This window comes from Perca flavescens, chromosome 22 (assembly GCF_004354835.1).
Source record: "Perca flavescens isolate YP-PL-M2 chromosome 22, PFLA_1.0, whole genome shotgun sequence".
In the NCBI taxonomy this organism is placed as follows: domain Eukaryota; kingdom Metazoa; phylum Chordata; class Actinopteri; order Perciformes; family Percidae; genus Perca; species Perca flavescens.
Window position 1 is genome coordinate 16,150,022 of NC_041352.1, and position 22,356 is coordinate 16,172,377.

Below are 22,356 nucleotides of genomic sequence, written 5' to 3' on the forward strand. Positions count from 1 at the left end.
GTATGGGCTGTCAAAAAAGCAAAAAGCCTGTGTGTGTTTATCCATATGGGGTATGGTTGTATGCTCTCTGGCTCTTACTGTATTGTTTCCGTAGTGAAACTCAGCGTGTGTGTGTGTGTGTGTGTGTGTATGTCTGTCTGTGATGTGCGTAAGACAGAAGAGTTTCATGTACACACTAGTGTACTAAGCGTCTGGAACCCCTTATCCCAGGCCAGGCCTTCCTTAAGTAAACAGCATGTGAACAGCACTGAGGTTTTCATTCTCACCCATGACCCTCACTCTTTAAAAAAAAAAAGAGTCAGGCAGGCAAACATTACCAATGAGTTTTGAGTCAACCCCAATTAAATTAAAAAATAATAAAGATAATAATAACATCCATTAAATCACATATGGACAGTAAATTGCGCTTTTAAGATGAATCCGTGTGTGAATATATCCAAGAGCGTATGTACAGTATCTCAGCTTGTACCTAATTCCCTTTAAAAAAAAAACTCTGGCCATGTTGTTAGTCTTAGGGGCTGCTGGAGAGTTTGGCCTCAGCTGAGTCAATAACCCTGGGGCCCTCCAGACCTTATAAACACCCCTGTCCTCCAGGAAGAGGGTGACTAGCACCAACATTGTTAATGTTTTGTCATGTCCTCAACTCTGTTGTAACAAACAGATTACTCTTTGACATATGGGTTTGGAGAGAATGTTTCAGTCTACACTGTTGTATCACAAATAAACAGGCTTTCTTTTGTGATAGCATGATTTGAGCTGAAATTATCCACTAAAACAAGTAGTTCCAGTATCAAACTGAGTAGTTTTCTTAGAGAACTGTGATGTGTTGAGGTTATCTTAGATTAATGGAAGCTACAAAGACAAATGGCAACAAACTCTAAATATGTAGGCTATATATGTAAAAGAAATGTAATTACAATATTTAGTTAAATATCCTTTTGGCATTATGACTTACTCAGTGCAGAACACTCTGTGTAGTTTTGATCACCTATGTATGAAATGAAACTAAACAGGACTAGGAATGAATATAGACATATCAGGACTGTAACTGTTTGGACTGAAGTATGATGATCATTGGGATTTTTGTCATAACACTGGAATCATTGCTGACCAAATTGGCAACCCCGACAGGCACCTACCTTTTTTTTTAACCGTTTTAAATTTGTACAATGAGTTTGAACCTAGTGGGAAATCTTCATTTTGAAGAAACCATTGCATACCGTTGTTTCATGGTATTTATAGCAACCTATCACCACTCATTTAACCCCAAATTTATCAGTTGTAGCATTGTGGTATGTTTGGGTCTCATATTTAGAATACACAACTCTAAACACAAATGGTCACACAGCAGACATGTGCAAGGCTCTGTACCCAGTAACGTGGATGATGACATTGATAATCCCACCAAACAGGGAATTCTTTCTGTGCTGATGCAAGTTTTGTTATTATGTTACTTACAAGTAGTGATGTGATTTGCAAAGTTACAATGTTGTGGTGAGGTAATAACTCTGGATAGCTAAAGCTGAATAAATTTAACCAAACTACAATTTAACGAGTATTAAAAAAACAAACACTTCTGTTTAAAGGTTGACGTTCGAAGTATTGTCAAACAAAATGGCTAACTCTAGCTAACTTCCCTCTTCACGATTCTCTCTCCTCCACTCCCCACAACCCCCTTCATGTGGACGCGTATTAGCCCCCCAACCCCCAACCCCAAATCCTTCTTGTCGGTTATTGGCTGGAACACTGTTATGTTTCGTGGTGCAGGTTGGAGCAGTTTGTCTTTGTTGCCGTTTGTGGAACCTGGGCTAGAGACTGCTTTTTTTTGTTTTTACAGTGTGTTCAGGGGACAGGCAGCTAGTGAGGAGATGTTTGCTGTATGTGACAAAAAATGTTGTAGCCTAAAAAACGCATGATATCGCTTAGAGCACCTTTAAGTTGCGAGTTCTCTTGTAGTTGCTGCTCCTACGGTCGGCTGACTGGTCACAATGATAGTAACTGGAAAGTTGGGTTATTGAGGACTCATCATGGTCAAGTTTTAGAGACAATAGGAGAGAAGAAAGAGCCTCATGAGACAATAGGAGATTAACTTTGTTTTTGTCAATAGTTAGAGAAACCTGGGAGAAAAGAGGATGGGGAACTTAGAAAAATCACAAATGCACAAGAAGCCATATAATTATTGCCTTAAAAGGAAACCTAACGATTATGATTTCACTGTGATTTACTTTGCTTTAATAGTCTTTGTTCTGTAATACAAACAGCTACTGCTATATTTTCTATGTTTATTTATCCCCTGTGTTATAAGGGCTATGACTCAGTAAACGGATGCAATAACCTTTTAAAGAACATCAGTATTGCCAAAATATGATTCTTAGCTGAGCTCTAGTGCAGACATTTAATGCAAACAACAATTTATAATCCCCAAACCTGACTCTAAATGACCTTAACTTGCATAATTTACTCTTCTCCCTCTTCGTCATCAGGTTCCTGCATGTTTTCTGCATATTCTGGGACGCTGAGTTCACTTGACCTAAAGCAAGCAACAGGTCAAGAACTTTCTTCCAGCCAACTCAACTCGCCATCTGTCCATCCCTCCAGAAATGCAGCATTTGCGTTTAGTCATGTATATGTTTCCTATAAAAAAATATTCTTGATTCCTTTGAGACGCATCATTGTGATTCCCTGGTGCGTCTGACTACTTTTCTACTGAATACCATGAGTCTGGAACATTGTGTAAAACCTATTGTGCACAATTCCCAGCCTTTTCTGTTGAGGCAGCCTTGCTTAGGAAGTTTGTCTTGGCCCGGCTTTTGAAGGAGTGCCAGTTAATGGATGGCACCAAGGTCTTGTAATCAGCACATAATCCCTGAGAAGGAGGGGCTCGAACTGGTTTCTAATTTGGTTTTCTGTCCTGTTGTTTGTATTTGGATACTTGGAGACACTAAGAAATGACAGAGCGTCTCCAGCTTCTTTAATGTGACGTATTTCCAAGTTAAGTAGAATATGAGGGCATGGGACAATTTCAGTAGGGATGTAAGCGTATCGTGAAGGGATTTTATTTGGTTATCCAACATTGACATGACACAGAACATGAGTGTCTGGAGAACCTCGGAGATTCATACTTAAACCTCTATTTTCCTCCACCCACACCTCCCTAATGAAGGAGAGACTTTCCGAAAATGTGCGCCATTATTCCCATTTGTACGATTCCTTACATCTTACCCCTCTCTGAGCGTTTATTGCCCCTCTCCTTAACTTAGACAGTTCGGAGCAGCAAGTGTCAAGTGGCTTTTATATAATGATGGTTGCTCTAAATTGCATTTTATTGGATACAATCTAGCCTTTGTATATGTTACCAAATGTAGGATGACTCATCGAAAACTGTTTTAACATTTTCACAGATAAAGAGAACAATTTTTATTAAAATAAATATGTATATGCTGAAAAAGTTTTTTATTGTACCAAGAAAAAGCAGAATAATTAATGCAGTGAAACAGAATAGGAACCAAACAATTTAATAATGGTCCATGCACACTCACCAGCCTGTGCTAATTGACATCCAACCACAAGACAGAAGAATAAAATAATGGACTCCAAATAACGTAATTCACACAAGTAAAGCCACTTAGTTGCTGACCATCAGTGTTGCCACAGTTACTTTGAAAAAGTAACTTAGTTACTTTACAGATTACTTGATTTTAAAAGTAGTTTAGTTACTTTACAGATTACTTGATTTTAAAAGTAACGAAGTTAGATTACAAGTTACTTTATTAGTTACATGCAGCAGCTGCCGACAACACCCCCACAGCCTCAACATTAAAAATGACAACCGGTTTACTGTGAGGCAGCTCAGCGTTGCCAGTAGTAGGATCTGGTTTATTATGGCACGAAAGAGAGCGAGTCAACCGTGTTTAAGGGCAGCATTTCCGCTACAACATAGGCCTACTGCCCAACCAACTTCTTCAACTCTCCCCCACTTACTGGTTTTGCACTGAAGTCCAGCTTTTGTTGTTTGGGTGGTGGGGGACCTCCTGCTTTCTGCTTCGCTCCACCTGCTGGGACTTGCTCTGTAAGTTTGACTGCAGCGCTGCGACTCCAAATGGTTCTTCAGATTTGACATAGTCGCCACCAGCACAGAGTGTACTACGAACCTTAATATTGCCGTCTTTAGCTGACACAAACTCTAAATAGTGACTGTATTTCCAGCTAGAAAACGTGCATCTCTCTCCTCCCTCCATTGTTGTTTACGTTTGTGTCGCTGCGTGGTACACGTGAACTGTCCACATGCTGAAAACGTGACTTGTCGCATACGTGACTTTACTCCCCGAGACGCAAGAAGAAAGCAAAAATATATATTTTTACTAAGGAAAATGACAAATAGTAACGCACAGTGACTTGGATAAATAACTTTAATCTGATTACTGGTTTGGAAATAGTAACGCGTTAGATTACTCGTTACTGAAAAAAGTGCTCAGATTAGAGTAACGCGTTACGTGGCATCACTGCTGACCATATTGTATTGTGTCCCCTTCTTTCAATGAACAACGTTTTGGAAACTTAAGGCCTTGACGCAAAAAGCAGACGGCCAAGAACTTGTGGCGACGAAGGCCGACTGTTGCGTCGCCTCACTCGCTAGTTAGCTAGCATGCTTGCTAGGGGGCTCAGTTGTCAGTTAAGCATGGTATATTAAGCTTTACATTCAAAATGTCATTTTTTTGCTTTGACAGCTCTATGTGTATTGAATTAATCAGTTGAGATGAAGACGAAAACTGTGAAGAGCCTTCTTTGTCCACTCTCACGGTTGTTTGTTTGCTTTCCTTACACTACCGTTTTTTCTCCTGTGTACCAATTCACATATAGTCAATGAGATGGATTCTTCGCGCTGATGGCAATGGAGTCTGGATGGACGAAAGATAATGCATGGCGGGACACACTGCAGAACTAATATTAAACAGAGGAAAACATGGAACACATTTGTCATTGTTTAATACATGACAAAAAAATTGTTTTACAGAGAGTAGCAAATTGATGAATCCTTGCACACATTTTCAGTGTTTTACTTTCAATTTGTCATTAACCTTGATTGGTTTGTTGACTAACTTTAGTAAACATCATCTCATCATTATCTGTGTAAATCATTTGATTAATAGGTAGCTAACAACCATAGATGCTAGTTAAAAAAGAAAAATATTTGCTTTCATATTTTTTATACCATTATTATGGATTATTATTATTAATTGGATTATTATGGTTCGAGGCTCCTACATTGATCCTAAGATGATGTACTTTTATTTTTTTCCTGATAATCACAGAGGCATTCAGTAGCCCCATTGGTGCTCGTACTGTGTGCTTCTGAGGTCAGTTAACCCCTGCTGAGAGAGCTGGAGTGGAGTAGAGCTAGAGGAAATAACACAGCAGCAGGGTATCTCATGCCAATCAACATACAGCAAAGTGAAAAGCATTAGCCGAAAAACTGATGCTTACCAATTTCCCAAGACTGTGTGGGTTGATGTTTTTACCCTTGAGAGGATATCGTGGTTAATGTGGCTACTATAGTTTGAAACATGTTGTCTCCGAGGGGTTATGCTTTAGTTTAGAAGCTATTTTATGCCATAAATTTAGCCTCTCATCTTCTGAGACACTTTAATTCCCATTACTGTATGTGCTTTGTTTGACTCCTCCTGTATTTGTCAGGACTTAAATCTATAAGTGAATGAGCATCTTATTTTCTGCCCGATGTCTGTGTTGACACTGTTATTATGGCATTTAACTCGGTTGTACACATGACTTGACATTAAGGGTCAAGTTTCAGAGTACTCCCACTCTGTGTCAGTACGAAGAAAGAGGAGGCGACTCACCACAAGGCAACTCCTAATGAAATCCCTTCCTGGGAGCTTTGTAAATATTTTCATCTTCTCCCTCAGCCTGCTGATAGACTAATTCCACTCATTTTCCTGATTAATCACTGAGGAGTGGAGAGGCCGAGACGGGAGGAACTGATAAAGTGGTCACACGGCTGTTGTCCAAAACTGTCCACATCAACATCCTGTATGCAACCTTATACTGTCCTCATATCACACCTAAACACACGTGCACAGGCAGGTAAAAATAGCTCTTCATACAGTATGTATTCAACAGTATTTGTGGCAGGGCTTTTATTTTGTAAATATAATGTAGACATTTCCATCTAGAGCTGAAATTATTAGTCGATTAATCAATTAACAGAAAATTAACTGGAAATGATTATCAATGAAGATATTTCGTAGTTCAAACTATTAACATTACCTATTAGCCTGGTTGACACCAGACCCTTCTCAGTTGTAACTGAGAGTGGGTCTGGGCAAGGTTCATTCACAGCCCATTTCCAAATGGGCGTCACCAACGGACGCCGCTCAAATGCCTCTGGGCGCAACTGGATAGTCCTTCAACCAATCAGACCAACGGATCGTCGGTCTGATTGGTTGACGTAGCAGCTACAGCGGCATCAACGGGTTGCTGCGCTTCGGTGGCCGTTATGTCGAATGTACACAAAAAGCTGCTTGCCGTTGCTGCGCTATTGTCATCGTGTAAAGCCCTCAACGGTTGTTATTGGTGCCTCAATTTGGAAAAACTGGAAATGGGCTTGAATGGGTCTCGGCCAGACTGACTTGTAGATCAAATCTCAAAGTTCGTCAGGGTTTTCTCAGGCTGATTACCTACAGTTGCAGCTTCCCAAGTGAGGATTTGCTGCTTTTCTTATGCTTGTACCCTGGATCTCGTTCTTTCGGTCATGACCCAGCCTTCATGACCATAGGTGAGGGTAGGAACGAAAACTGACCGGTAGATCGAGAGCTTTGCCTTCTGGCTCAGCTCTCTTTTCGTCACAACGGTGCGATAGATTGAATGCAATACCGCACCCGCTGCGCCGATTCTCCGACCAATCTCCCGCTCCATTGTCCCCTCACTCGCGAACAAAACCCCAAGGTACTTGAACTCCTTCAATAGATTAATTGATAAATGAAAATTAAGTAATAGTTGCAGCTTGAATTTGAAAATCATTCAATCTACAATGAGTCCTCCAAGCCATACGACCACATAGGTGGTTTATTCCTACCCTCTTATACGACCCACCGGAGCGTTTTCCATCCTCATAGGTAAATGTAGCGGGTGCAGTTTTAAACATATTGTCAAAGATTGTGTTACGGTCACAGTTTGGTTATGTTTAGTCACAAAAACTACTTGGTTAGGTTTAATTCAATTTCAATTCAATTTTATTTATAGTATCAAATCATAACAAAAGTTATCTCGAGACACTTTACAGATAGAGTAGGTCTAGACCACACTCTATAAATTCCAAAACCCCAACAATTACAGTAATTCCCTCAAGAGCAAGCATTAGCAGTGGCTATTGCGACAGTGGCAAGAAAAAACTCCCTTTTAGGAAGAAACCTCGGCAGACCCAGACTCTTGGTAGGCGGTGTCTGGTGTCTGATGCGGCCGGGAAATGCAGAGAATCGCAGAGCTAAGCTCTGCGAAGAAGAAACATAAGGACTCCGGGGAGTAAACTCCCCAGAGCTAGATTAGTAACAAGCATTTCTGGGACAGGATGCATACAAAAGTAACAAGTAGAGATGAGAGAGCAGCTCAGTGTGTCTTAGGGAGGAACAGCCTCCCCGGCAGTCTAGAATTGTAATAGCATAACTTAAGAGAGGCAGGTTAAAGAGAGGTGCCTGGTCGGGCTAGAACTCTCCCCAACCGGATCGGGCTGTACTGGCCTGCCTCCCTCTACTCTCGCTAGATTATTAATTATACAGTATATAAAACTGATGACTACGAGGAGAAGCAGGTGGGCCGGGTTAGGCGGACGCTGCAACTCCTCACTCCTTAACTATAAGCTTTATCGAAGAGAAGAGTTTTCAGTTTACTCTTAAATGTGGTGACGGTGTCTGCTCCTCGAACCCAGACTGGGAGCTGGTTCCACAATACTGGAGCCTGATAGCTGAAGGCCCTGGCCCCCAGTCTACTTCCAGAGACTCTAGGAACCACAAGTAGCCCCGCATTCCGGGAGCGCAGTGCTCTAGTGGGACAATAAGGTACTATGAGCTCTTCTAAGTATGATGGTGCTTGACCATTTAGAGCTTTGTAAATCAGGAGGAGGATTTTAAATTCGATCCTATATTTCACTGGAAGCCAATGCAGAGAAGCTAATACAGAAGAAATATGATCTCTTCTCTTAGTTCTCGTCAGAACACGTGCTGCAGCATTCTGGATCAGTTGGAGAGTCTTAAGGGACTTATTTGGGCAACCTAATAATAAGGAATTGCAGTAATCTAGTTTAGAAGTAACGAATGCATGGACTAGTTTTTCAGCATCGTTTTGAGACAGGATATTCCTAATTTTGGCAATGTTACGAAGATGGAAAAAGGCTATTCTTGAGGTTTGTTTTAAGTGGGCGTTGAAGGATATATCCTGATCAAAAATAACTCCTAGATTTCTGACAGCAGTGCTGGAGGCCAGGGTAATACCATCCAGAGTAACTATATCTTTTGAAAACGAAGTTCGGCGGTGCGTTGGTCCTATCACAATAACTTCAGTTTTGTCTGAGTTTAACATCAGGAAATTGTGGGTCATCCAGGATTTTATATCCTCAATACACGTTTGAAGTCTTGCTAACTGACCACTTTCATCTGGCTTAATTGACAGATATAATTGGGTATTGTCTGCGTAACAGTGATAGTTAATTGAGTGTTTCCTAATAATATTACCTAGAGGAAGCATATATAACGAAAATAGAATTGGTCCAAGCACTGAGCCTTGAGGAACGCCATGGCTAACTTTAGCGTGCTTGGAGGGTTTATCATTAACATTAACAAATTGGGATCGTTCAGAGAAATAGGACTTAAACCAGCTTAGTGCGATTCCTTTAATGCCAACTAAGTGTTCCAGTCTCTGTAACAGGATGGTATGGTCAATAGTGTCAAATGCAGCACTAAGATCTAGTAGAACAAGAATGGAGACAAATCCTTTGTCTGCAGCAGTTAGAAGGTCGTTAGTAATTTTCACCAGTGCCGTCTCTGTGCTATGATTCTAAATCCTGATTGAAAATCATCAAATAGACTGTTGCTATGTAGAAAATCACATAACTGATTAGCAACCACCTTCTCAAGGATCTTGGATAGAAAGGGAAGGTTAGATATAGGTCTATAGTTTGCTAAGACCTCAGGATCTAGGGTGGGTTTTTTCAGAAGAGGTTTTATCACAGCAATTTTAAATGACTGCGGTACATAACCTGTTAGTAAGGACATATTGATCATATCTAGTAATGAAGTGTTTACCACGGGTAACGCTTCTTTGAGTAGCCTTGTTGGGATGGGGTCTAAGAGACAGGTAGATGGCTTAGCTGAGGATATCTTTAACATTAATTGTTGAAGGTCTATAGGATAAAAGCAGTCTAAGTATATGTCGGGACTCGTCGTTCTTTCTAGCGGTCCTGCATTTAAAGATGAACTGTTAGAAGTTAAGGGCAAAAAATGATGAATTTTATCTCTAATTGTTATAATTTTATCATTAAAGAAGCTCATGAAGTCATCACTACTCAGAGCTAGAGGAATAGATGGCTCAGTTGAGCTGTGACTATCTGTCAGCCTGGCTACAGTGCTGAAAAGAAACCTTGGGTTGTTCTTGTTTTCTTCTATTAATGATGAGTAATAGTCTGATCTGGCTTTTCTTAGGGCCTTCCTATAGGTTTTCAGACTGTCTTGCCATTCCAAACGGGATTCTTCCACTTTGGTGGAGCGCCACTTACTTTTGATGTTTCGTGAGATTTGTTTTAATTTGCGAGTTTGGGAGTTATACCAAGGAGCTAATTTCCTTTGCTTTATCGTCTTCTTTGTGAGAGGAGCGACAGAGTCTAAGGTCGTCCGTAGGCAAGTTGTAGCACCGTCTACAAATGTATCAATTTGAGAGGGACTGAGGTTAACATAGAGGTCCTCTGTTATGTTAAGGCACGACATAGACTGGAATGCTGTAGGAATACTTTCCTTAAATTTAGCTATAGCACTGTCAGATAGGCAACACAACTTCTTGGTTAAATTGAGAATGTGGTATCTGGCCATATAAGGTTAAAGTCTGTATAAAGCTCAAATATGCTGAGAAATCATGAGCACTGTGTTAGGGATGTAAGTTCAATGATTTTCCTCTCAGCAGAGTGATGTGTTGAAAAGGATGTCCTATTTGATTCTGTGATTAGGTGGCTGAGTGAGATTAATGATTTTATGAGTAGTGTCTCTCCGGGTTCTGTGGGACTCGTCATTGATGCTGGAAACTTGATGTAATAAAACCTTTATGATCAAGTACAGTGTCAAGCGGATTTCTTCTTCATACAGCATCACAGCATCGCTACACAAAACACAACAAGAAAAAGATTGTAGTTTGGGTCAAAAATCAGTGCATTTGTTACGTTACTTCCACTTACGCATGTGACGCAGGATGTGACGTAATTCAGTTTGTTCTGTCATAACAAAAACACCAATTAGGCCTACTTTATTTTCAAACAGGACACAAACCCCGTCTCCTTGGTGAAAGCCCCGTGTGTAGGGCTGGATGAGTAATCGGAAATTTATCGACATCGAAATTCTGAAGCTGACTTATTTTTCCCATGACGATAATTTCGATAATTTATTTCTGTTAGGCTTACTTTCTCCTTGAAAACATTATACCTCGTGTGCAGGTTACGAAATTAACCCTCACCACTCGCCAAATGTGGGGGCGGGCTGACACGCACACACAAACAAACACTGGTGCACACACCAGGGGCCTGTTTCACAAAAGCAGAATATATAAATCCAGGATAACTGATAAAGTGAGGCTTGACCTAGTCTAATCTGTGCAGCGCCGGCCCAAGCCTTTTGGGGGCCCTAAGCAGAATTTGATTGGGGCCCCCCCCACCACGCGGAGTCACCTGTGCTTGACGATTATTGACACAAATGTCACGCTATAATGTTACATTATAAATGAATGCAGTGAGGTTTATGAACTACTGTCCCCCCGGGGCACATATATATACATACCAGCATAAGGACCCTCCCCCTATTCTATTTGGCCAAAAGTGGATGCAAACGGATGGGGGGGTCTGGGGGTGCTCCCCCAGAAAATTTTGAATTTGGTAGATGTGATTTCCTGTATTCTGGTGCATTTTGGGGATGGTCAGCTAGAGAAGGGCAATACCTAAATTTGTTCAGATTCATAGCCTTTTGCTTTTTGATTTATTAAGGTAGTGACTTCACCCAACTACTTGGGCTTCAGGGCCAAACAATACTGACATACTCTGTGTTAGTAGGAACTAGGGCTGGGCGATAAGGCCTCAAAAAAATCCCAGATTTTTTCACAAAGAATCTGATTCATGATTTAAATCGATCCCCCCCCACTTAAAATTAATCTGCAGATGACAAATGACAAGATCTCACACGCACACACACACACACACGGGCATGTATACCATTATGATTATTCATGCCAATTTTATGTAAATATTGGTTTGAGTGTTTTCCCTATCATTGTATTGGGGGGGCGCCCTCTGTGAAAGAGTGAAAAAATGATATTATGCTATATATTGAACAAACCTGTGAAACGACATTTTCCACAATAGAAACATGATTTAAATGAAAAAACGTACTGTTCTAGCTATAAAAATGGCAGAATCACCCACAGTGCAAGATATTTCAAAAACCGCTTCATACACGCTTCAAGGTGACGGCAATAAGTTAACAGATATTCACAAAGATGTATAGCCCAGCAACAATCTATCTAAAATAACACCTTTTGGGAGTACCATTCATGATATATAGTAAAATATTGAAGTTGTGGGAAGTTGATATGGCTATACTGTATGTTTCATCCGTCCCCCTATGCTGTTTCATGCGTCCCGACCAGGAGGGACGCATGAAACATTACGCACGCCCCACTTCTGCTGTAATAATTCCTGAACGGTTTTGTTCAAAGCTGAAAATGCAACTGTATTTGACAGAAGACAGGTGTAGGTTGCTAGTGAAAAAATATTAGCTTTCAGTGCGATACGATCGCTTTGTAATTACGTTTAATTAAAACGTGTTTCAACTGTCCCGGCTCTCCCCTATATAATAATGTTATATATTCAACAACCACTAAACGGATGCGTGAGATAAAGCTGTTTTCACACATACAGGTAATTCACTTCTCGTTCCTCAGTAAAAGTTCAATTAATTTTAACTTTAGTCGCCCAACCTTGCTCCTGTTTTCACCTGTTGCTGAGTAACGTACATTAACATGCCATGGTCTCATGAGTGTAGCATACTTGTAGCAAGCTCCTTCGTAGTAACTAAAAATAAAAACAAACGTCGAAGAGGAGCTCCATGCTACAGAGTGCCGATTGCTAGTTGTTGTAAGCCGCTACAGACCTCCGTCACAGCTCGTTCGTGTCAGCGGCTTTTAGCTAGTAGATGTGTTGAGCCGCATCAGAGTTCTTCAACACCGGGCTCCATGGTGCTCCGTTAGGTAGGCGGTAGTTCAGTAATCCGAAAATAGGTGACTTTGAGCCGGGTACAGAGCACAATGAGCTGCCGGTCATTTTGGCGGATATTGCGGTTAAGTAAGTAATGAAACGAGTAGTTAAGAAAATAACTAATGTTAGCCACTGTCGCTGCCGTGTCGCTGCCATATATGTCAATGTTCGCTGCCATGTTGTTTGTGTAACGCTATCACTATGGCAAACGCACGGGGGGAGGGCTGGGCCCATTCGGAACTACGGGAGCCCAGATGGGACCGTCGGCGAATGTTAAGAGGTAAAAACAACACTCGGTGGCCAGGGGGCCCCAAGCAGCCGCTTAGTTCGCTTATGCCTCGGGCCGGCTCTGAATCTGTGCATCCTGGCTTGGTGCGTTTCACAGAGGCCAAGCAAGGCTGAGGAGGAGCGACTAGGTCGAGCCAGGCTGAACTAATTCAGATAGATGCGCGTCCACGGATTTCCTCAAAAGACCGCGAGGTCGATCACAGATTTACTGATGCCAAAATGGAGAATACGCATTGTACATACTTTATACAGAGTGAGCAGCAGCTTCTTGTGGAAGTATGATGACGTGAAACACATTATTTGAATAAAAAGAAAATAACACGGCCGCTGTAACGAAACAGCGAGAGAAAGCAGACGATCGCGGACCGACTGAATGCATAAGCAGCCTAAATATATAGATTAACTGACCACTGCTCTGAATGGAAACCATCATAATCCTACCATTCAAGGATTAGGCTACTAATCATTTGCACAAATTAACAATTGTACTCTTTGCCTTAAAAGTAAGCAGAAGATAACTCAGGAAATTTACCATGAAGATCCATTTTCTAAAACGCTAGAATATGAAGCGTAAATATCTCTTTCACTCTGTTCCTCCCTCTCTCTCATTGGCTAAAATATTAATTTCCTAAGTCATATTAACTTCCACTACTCGCTTTTAATGCAAAGTGTACAGGTGTTCGTTTTTGCAAATGACAAGTGACACATTGAATGGTTTCATTTAAGAGCAGTAGTTCATAAATGTATATTTTTAGACTATCATTTAGTCGGTCCGCTATTATCTGTCACGCTTTTTCTCGCGTTTTTTTATTTTTTATAGAGGACGAGTTTCCTTCTCTACATATTATATTCCTTGCTCCCTTGTATATATGGACATAGAAAATAAAGACACTGAAGAAATTGCACTGTAAAATCTAGAAACTATAAAGATAATAAAGTGATAAATTCCATGCACACTATAAACATGAATGGAACAGAGTATATTCATCAGTTATTTCCCCCCAGGCAAAATATAAGGTCAAAAACCATTAAGGTGTCCTCTCCCTGTTGTTACATGAATGTACAGTAGCCTACATCACTAGATAGTTACTAGTCCAGTGAACTAAGTCTATAATTTGGGAGGATTGTACAGTTAGGATATGTTCTTAAAATTGTACAATCCTCCCAAATTATAGTCCCAGTTTACTGGACAACACAAATTGTGTTCTAAGAATGCCAAATACAATGTACATGGAAGCAGAACAAACATGATCCTTATTGTTAAAGAAAAAAAAAAGAAATTATAAACTAAAATAATTTAAGGTGCATTGGGGAACTATAGAAATGTACAGCATTGTATGTATTGCCCTTAGTAACAGACTTCATTTAAAACTCATTTGAAATTTTATCAGCCTTTTCTAATTATCTCAACAACTGCCATAATATATTCATCAAACTTCTTACAACAATATTAACAGCAGTCTTCATACAGCAATATAACAGTAACAATGACAAATTTATAATTATAAAAAAAAATAATGGTCACAACTTTAAATAACAGTACTCAAATGAACAGCAATATGCACCTGTTGTATTTTAATCCAGGCTGATAAGAAAAGGGTAAAACCACTGCTGAGTGAACAGAAAAGGTTCCAGGATTAAATAAATCCTGGCTGTTAGCCTGGTCAGGACCAGGCTAGCTGCACAGAATAAATCTCCATGGTGATTTATGTGCCTCTGCTTTCGTGAAACCGAGTCAAGGCTAAATTCATCCAGGATAACCAGGAAATCCCGGCTTAATCCCTTATCTTGGTTTTGTGAAACAGGCCCCAGGGGTCCGTTCCAGGTAGGAGGTTTAACAAACTCTGAGTCTAACCCTGATGTCTGAGTTGATTTACCCCGAGATGGGAAACTCTGAGTTTTCGGTTCCAGAACAGCTGATATGAGTTGGTTCAGTCAACTCGGAGTAGGTTCACTCAGGGTTACGCGCCTGCACAAAAAGCAGTATGAATGGAGCCATGATTCTACGATTCACCATGGTAACAACCACAAACAAACGGGTCGGCGGAAATACTCATGTGCACAAACAGCGAGTTTGAACCTTTTATATATGTCAATGGTTTGAACATGTATTTTGTTAAAAAAGCAAGACAGCGGCTGCTGCTGCAAAAGAGAAAGAATTGGTGTGGGAGAAAATTGCTGCTCGAGTCAATGCGTACGCATTCACAGTGTATTAATTTCATATTTAATTACAGTTAACTTATAATATTACTGGTGAAAACTGGAATTGTATTACACCTATAATTTCATTTAGGTGCAATCCTGCGGGCGAAGAAGTAAACTATAGGCCTACTAATCCCATTCTGAGGCTGCAGCACCATATCATTAACAGAACTATAATGTATAATGATGCATTTCTTTTTAATGACTCTACTGTCCAGGGAACACTACAAAAATGTTTAAAAAACGTTTCAGAGCGAGTCACACTTTTCTGACGGCTCTGCATACAGTGGCTTACTATTACAGTATGATCCGCTATACTGTTGTAAGGAAAACTGCCGTTTGCAAAAAACGTAATGCAACACAAAGAATCTGCTGGGATGTTAAAGCCTGTCCACGATGGTTGATGTAAGTGATATGAGGACAGATAAGGTATCTACATATCTAATGGAATGTGATAAAAAAATACCTCTCAAATCGGTTATGTGGAAATGAAAATAGATCTATAGTCGGGACTTAATAGCCTACCGACGTAAACTCTCTGTGAATTAATACAGCTTTTTTATCAATGGGATCGTCGACAAAAGGAAAAAACTTTTATAATCTGCCTAATATAAACCAATGCGTTTTTTTATTCATGCAGATAAAACTGCATTAAAATGCGCCTGATACAGACTGAATGAATGACATTAGTTTCTCCTCCCTCTCAGAGGGAGGAGACTGAGAGAATCTTGAGGTTTCTTGAAGAAAACCTGCTCCGGACCAGGTTAGGTTCACAGACTCAGTTACCATAGTAACTGACTCTGACTTACCTCTCTTTCTGGAACGGAAAACCCAGAGTTTCCCTCATCTCAGGGTTAACAAACTCAGAGTTTTCACTAAACCTGCTTTCTGGAACGGGCCTCAGACACCAGCCACTACCTTCTGTTTACTGATAGCTAGCGTTTAACTCAAGCTAATTCATTAACTAGCAGCCAGCCTTCCAAAAGAAAGAACAATGAAATTAAATGTTAACCGATCATTAACCGTTGACCGACAAGCTGGAAACGGAGTGTCCGCGGACAGATGTAGGTGTTGATGTTTTGTGCATTATCGGAAACACGCAGCCACTTTCCTGAAACTGCTTGCGCGACTGACACAAGTCCACAGCGGCCCGCGCCGTGTATGTCCGAGCCTGTCTCCACCGCCTCCACCTGCAGGTTGTCAGCTGTGTGTCTGCCTGGTATAGGATGGCTGATTTAACTCGCCGGTCCTCATCAATATAGTTTCATGTGTCACGTAGCTCTCCACAAGCAGAAAAAAGAGGAGCTTAAACGCAACTTGCTGGTTCAAAGTTAGGACTAACAAGTTAATTAGCAGTTAAAGGAACACGCTGACTTATTGGGAATTTAGCTTATTCACCGTAACCCCCAGAGTTAGACAAGTCGATACATACCCTTCTCATCTCCGTGCATGCTGTAAGGCTGTCTGACGGCTACAGCGGCATCAGGCCAGCACAGAACATGCAGGTGACTGGTTCCAGTAATCCTACTGCTCCGAAGAAGTGACAAAATAACGCCAACATGTTCCTATTTACATGTTGTGATTTATAGAGTCACAGCGTGTACAAAAAACAACGTAACAGGAGACACATCCGTCTTCTAACTGTAAACAAACCGGGAACTATATTCTCAGGCGGAAGAATATAGTACTTGGGCGGAGTGATATGCTCGCAGCAAGCCTGTCTGAGAATATAGTTCCCGGTTTGTTTACTGTTAGAAGATGGCTGTGTCTCATGTTACGTTGTTTTTTGTACACGCCAGACTATACAAATCACAACATGTAAATAGGAACATGTTGGCGTTATTTTGTCACTTTTGTCACAATTGGGAGCAGTAGGCTAGTTGGAACCAGTTACCTGCAGGATCTGTGCTGGGCTAAGCTAATGCTGGAACCGTCAGACAGCGTTACAGCACGCACGGAGATGAGAAGGGTATGTATCGACTTGTCTTACTCTAGGGGTTATGGTGAATAAGCTAAATTCCCAATAAGTCGGCGTGTTCCTTTAAGCAATAGATTGTATAGCCTATTTAGATTTTTATCATGCAAAAGACGTTTTTTAAAACTTTATACAAAAAAATGAAAAAACTAATTGTCCGTTGTAGAATCGAAAAAAAAAAAAAAAATAGATCATTCATTTATCGTTATCGTGGTAAAATGTGCAATTAATTGTGATTTTGATTTTAGGTCATATCGTGCAGCCCTTTGAACCATCCACCACCCAAATGCAGAGTTTGGTGCTCTTATAATTCATCTCACCTTACTTCCTAAGGCCACTTATAAGGCATCACCACTATAAAATAAATATGGGTCGTGATTGCTTAAACAAACGATTTATGGAGCCATTTCGGGGGAGGACAGCCTCAGTCTATACCAGTTACCTCAGCTGATTAAACATAAAGGTAATGTGTTCATTAGATCTTATTGGATTACGTCTTGAGTTAAGTGATGTCCTAGTTAACAACACCTGGGATCAATATGGCTTAAACTTTGTAGTGAATTTAAATTTGCCGGTAATGGTCGGAAACCGAAGCATCCTTCTTGATACTTTGCAGTATGCAAGTATCATGTGTGATTAAAGTACAGCTTTGTACCTCTGGACCAATATTAGACAATATGAGACATTTTTAGATATCATAACCTGAAAAGAATGTTTGGATTTTGGTTAATCCAGTGAAGTTAATATCTGAAAAATGTGTTCATTGATGGTGTATACATACACATATCTCTCATCCTGTGCCTATTTCACACACAGTCACATTATTGTGTGTCTTGCAGTGACTATTTATTAAGGACACGCTGCTTTGAGATTCAAAATCTTGTTTTAGTTATTTTCCCAAACAGGCATTTAGAATACTTTTTTGTCTCAATAGCCACAATTATCACAGCAGTACGCTGCTGAAAGCCTCACATTGGGGAAATACTAGTCTCTATTATAATATGGTGTTGTTTTCTTTAATAAAGATGAATCTGTGGTAGGGGATATGGCAGAGTTAAGAAACATATTACACAACTGCACACAGATGTTCTTTCATTGCAAAAGATGAATTGTTGCACTTCTAATTGAAATAATACACAGACTTTGTTACAGATCTGTGCACGGCGTATAAATACGCATACCCGTACACATAATCCATCTTTGACAGGTGAGATACACCAGTAATGCTGAGGAAACTGCTGAATCTGTTTTTGCAGAGCATAAACTCCTTCTGTCATCCTGGTTATTTGAAAAGCATTACTTACTGATGGCAGTAATACTGATAGATGAAGTTGAGTTTCCACATGAGCCTCTTGTCAGTTACTTGGAGTAAGCCAAACCACAGATGGATACCATGTGGGTCTTCATTATACCTGAGGGAAACCGCTCCTCTTATTTTCATCTGTTTCCTGCCTCCTCTAAATTCATACAGTATCACATGTGTACAGTGTTGGGGAAATTACTTTTAAAAAGTAGTGTTTGCTCGTTACTCCATTACTTTACTTAGTCACCCCCTATGGAAAGTAACTTTTTTACTTTTACGTTACTTTTAAAAGCAGTACTTTTACGTTACTTTCTCTGGCAGAGACTGAAGTTAATCATACAAAAACTATCTTTGACCATAAAGCCAATCTATGGTTTATCAGTGAAGTGTCTGAACTACACGGCTGATTCATTATTAACAAGTCCAGCGCAGGTTGAATGCACATTGGCAGGTCATCGGCGTTACACGGTGTTAGTGTATGTAATGTCTGTATTGACTTGTACCGGTCGCGCAGCCACGGTGGTCCGTGCATTGTCGTAGACACATGCAGCCTCTTTTCTGGAAATCCTTGCGTGTCCGTGCAACCGACACAAGTCCACAGCGATCCGCTGCGTGTAGCCTATGTATGAGCCCATCTCCACCGTATTCATCTGTGAGGTTGTCAGCTTTGTATCTTCCTGGCTTGCTCTGTTTGTAGGATGGCTGATTTAACCGCCAGTCCTCAGCGATGTAGTGGCATGTGTCACGTAACTCTCCGCTCAGAGCGCCGTCCAGCAAAAAGCTACGAAGCTTAAAACGCTCTCAAAAGTTAGCGTTGGCTGCAGCATTGCTGTGCTACCAGCCTCTGTCACGTACCGTGTGGAGCTTGTGAGTGCGCAGCTGAGAAGGAAGTCAAGTCTGTCCCTGGGAAAAGTAAGGTTGTGCGGAATTGAAAAAGGAACTATGTTTTGTTACCAAATTTTCAGTAGTAGTTACACTACTTTTAACCTGAAAAAGTAGTTACGTTACTATAACGCGTTACTTAGTATTATTATATACTTAGATTTGGTCCTTAGATGTGCAGAATCTGTATTTCATATTTTAAGACTATATAAGTATCACATGGAAAGGTGCGAGCAAGGGTCACACCTTCAGAGTGTAAAACGCCAAATCTGATGGTAATATGACACATGTGTAAGCACTGTCTAAACAGACGTCAAAGGTAATAGGTTCTCAGAAAACTGTCCATCATGTTTATTTAATCACTCCTGATGGGTTTTGTGTGATGCAGGCAGATATTGGACTCAGAGCTAGCGCAGTGAAAATCAGGTTAACTCTTACACTGAATGTGGAGGAGGCCTGCAAATCTGGCCCCTGTTCTATTTCCCCTGGCTGCATTACCCACTTCTAACAAAGTTACAGAACACTTCTCATTTTTCATTGGATTAAAAGGGTAATATAGATTTGGACATGAGACACCGTGGTACATTAATCCCCACGTGCATCTGCCCTACTGTTCAGATTGTCTCACACACACACACACACACACACACACACACACACACACACACACACACACACACACCTACCTTTCTCTTTTTCTTTTCACATACACTCTCTCACTCATATCAGGGTTTAGTTTGTCGCCGACCTTCCTCACAACAGATGCTGCTCATTAACCTTTTGTCTCTGTTGCCTGCTTAATTACATCACAAAAGGACAACAGCACTAACTAATAATGCTCATTTACAATGACTCAGACCCATTAAAAGCTGTAACAAGGCAGAGAATGGAAAGTAAGGCCACTGATAACTGTGTAAATAACTATACAAAAAGTATTGTTTTATGTCTAAAAAAAGGATGCTGATTAAACATTGACTAAACGCAACAGAATAAACATGAACGTGGTATGAGTTTTGGTTTTTCCGCTGATATGTTATTAATTTCTGTAGTCCCAGCTCTAGGTGCTGGCAGAAAGCCCATATTTTCTTTTCTTTCTCATGGATATACACATTTCTTTGTCATCCACTTCCAACCAGTACTTGTATACTTCCCAAAGGGCTGGTTTCATTACATCTTCATCCAAGTTTCTGTCAAGTTTTATAGAATAGATTAAACCTGTTTACATCATTATTTAATTCTTTGCTTGACCAATAGTCACTCTTTCATTACCTCTGCATAGGGGGTCATGTTTTCGGTTTGGTTTGTTGGTCCATTTGTCAGCAGGAATACCCTTTTTCTTTTTCTTGGTGGAAGGGTGGATACACACATTGTTTTTCCTTTTGTTAATATTGCGAGTTTTGGCGCAATTTGGCGGAGGTCTGCGCTCTCCAAGTGCACTTCTAGTTATTCATGATTTGCTTTGTTAAGAGGCAACCTGTTGGTATGAGACAACAGTTCATCAGTTCAATAAAATAAGCTATCAAACTCCATTAACTTCACATTCACATTTTCCAGAACCGCAAAAATAAAGGGATTCTCTACATTCAAAACACAAATTCTGTTATTCTTCCTCTCTTGGGTTATTTCCTTTACTGTACATGTTTCATATTATGTATAGCATAAGTTACACTCCCGAGGGCAAAATACTTTGAGGGAACCCTCAATAATTGTGTTCGAGTGACATTTGAGGGACATCTTTCCATGTTCCTCTCACCAACAGAAGTTTAGCTTTTGTTATCATGACCTCTGCATTTAGTCAGGGACATATGTTAACTATTCAGGAGAAACTGTTTCGCTCCACAGTAAAGTCGGACTCCCTGGCCACTGGTTTGCAAGGTTTGGAAGAGCCAGTTTCCCATGCCTGTTTCCCATATACAGTACGTTGTGCAACACAAGGTGTACAAAGGAAACATGGGGTCTGGAGATGTACTTCTCATGCTTCCAACAAGCTGCATGACAAACTGTAGATTGCAGAAAAAAAGAAGAAGAAACTATTTCAAGATGATGATCATCACTCGTTTACAAGACCCTGGCCAGTCTACACTGGTCTGTAAAAGTTAGGAAGTTCACCAGTGGAATAAACACAGTCTGAGTTAGGGCATTGCAATATATTGAAATGATATCAAATTCGTGATATGATGATAGATATCGTCTAAGATCGTAATATTAAACTATGGCGTTAGTGTTGTCTTTTCCTGGTTTTAAAGGCTGCATTACCAGACTGTTTTAGCTGTTCTAGCTTGCCTTTAACCACTTAGTCATTATCTCCACATTACTGATGTTTTTTGTTTTTTTTAATCAAATTGTAAAAATATTTTGTTAACGCATCAATTGTCAACCATACAATATTGTCGCAATACTGACATTGAGGTATTTGGTCAAGAATATTGTGATATCTGATTTTCTCCATATCGCCCAGCCCTAGCCTGAGTGTATGATCTAAAAACTAGAGACAAGTGTAATTTGCAAAACTTAGTTTGTTACTTTAAATGTGTGTGATCCCGAGTCTTTTGAGACAGTCAGAGTTTGAGTCCTCTTACAGAATATGTTCAAGACTTTAACTCTGGGAAAGACCTTAAGAGAGGAAGGAATACAGGAATTGAGGAAGGAAGAATTGATTAAAGGAAAGAAAATAAAGGTAGAAATCAAGGAATAAAGGAAGGGAGGGATAATAAAGATGACCCGTCATCTTTGGCGTGGACCCAAAGATGACGTGGACCCTGATGACCACATCATCTAAAGGCCTTCAAAGTCAGGCACATGAAAGGGCGTTTCTGGACCATTTTTCACAAGCTTTACATCCATTAAGCCCACTCATCTGGAGCCAACTGAAACCCAGAGGAAGAAAAGCATCACCATTTTAGGAAATATATAACTCTTAAAGTCCTATATGTTTCCTTTTCATGTGTGGAGTATTTGAAAAATACAGCTTACATAACTTTAGAAAACATTTTTATTTACATGATTTGGGTGTATTAAGTGATTTGTTTTTGATTGTTCAACACCTTGATATTTAATGGTGGAGTAAAATGAAGCAGTTCTACTTGATCGCCTCTTGTATGACGTCTTTCCCAAGCATGTCTCAACTCTGCCCCATGGTGGACGCGTGAATTAACAGCCAATTGAATATATATATAATATATGCTCACA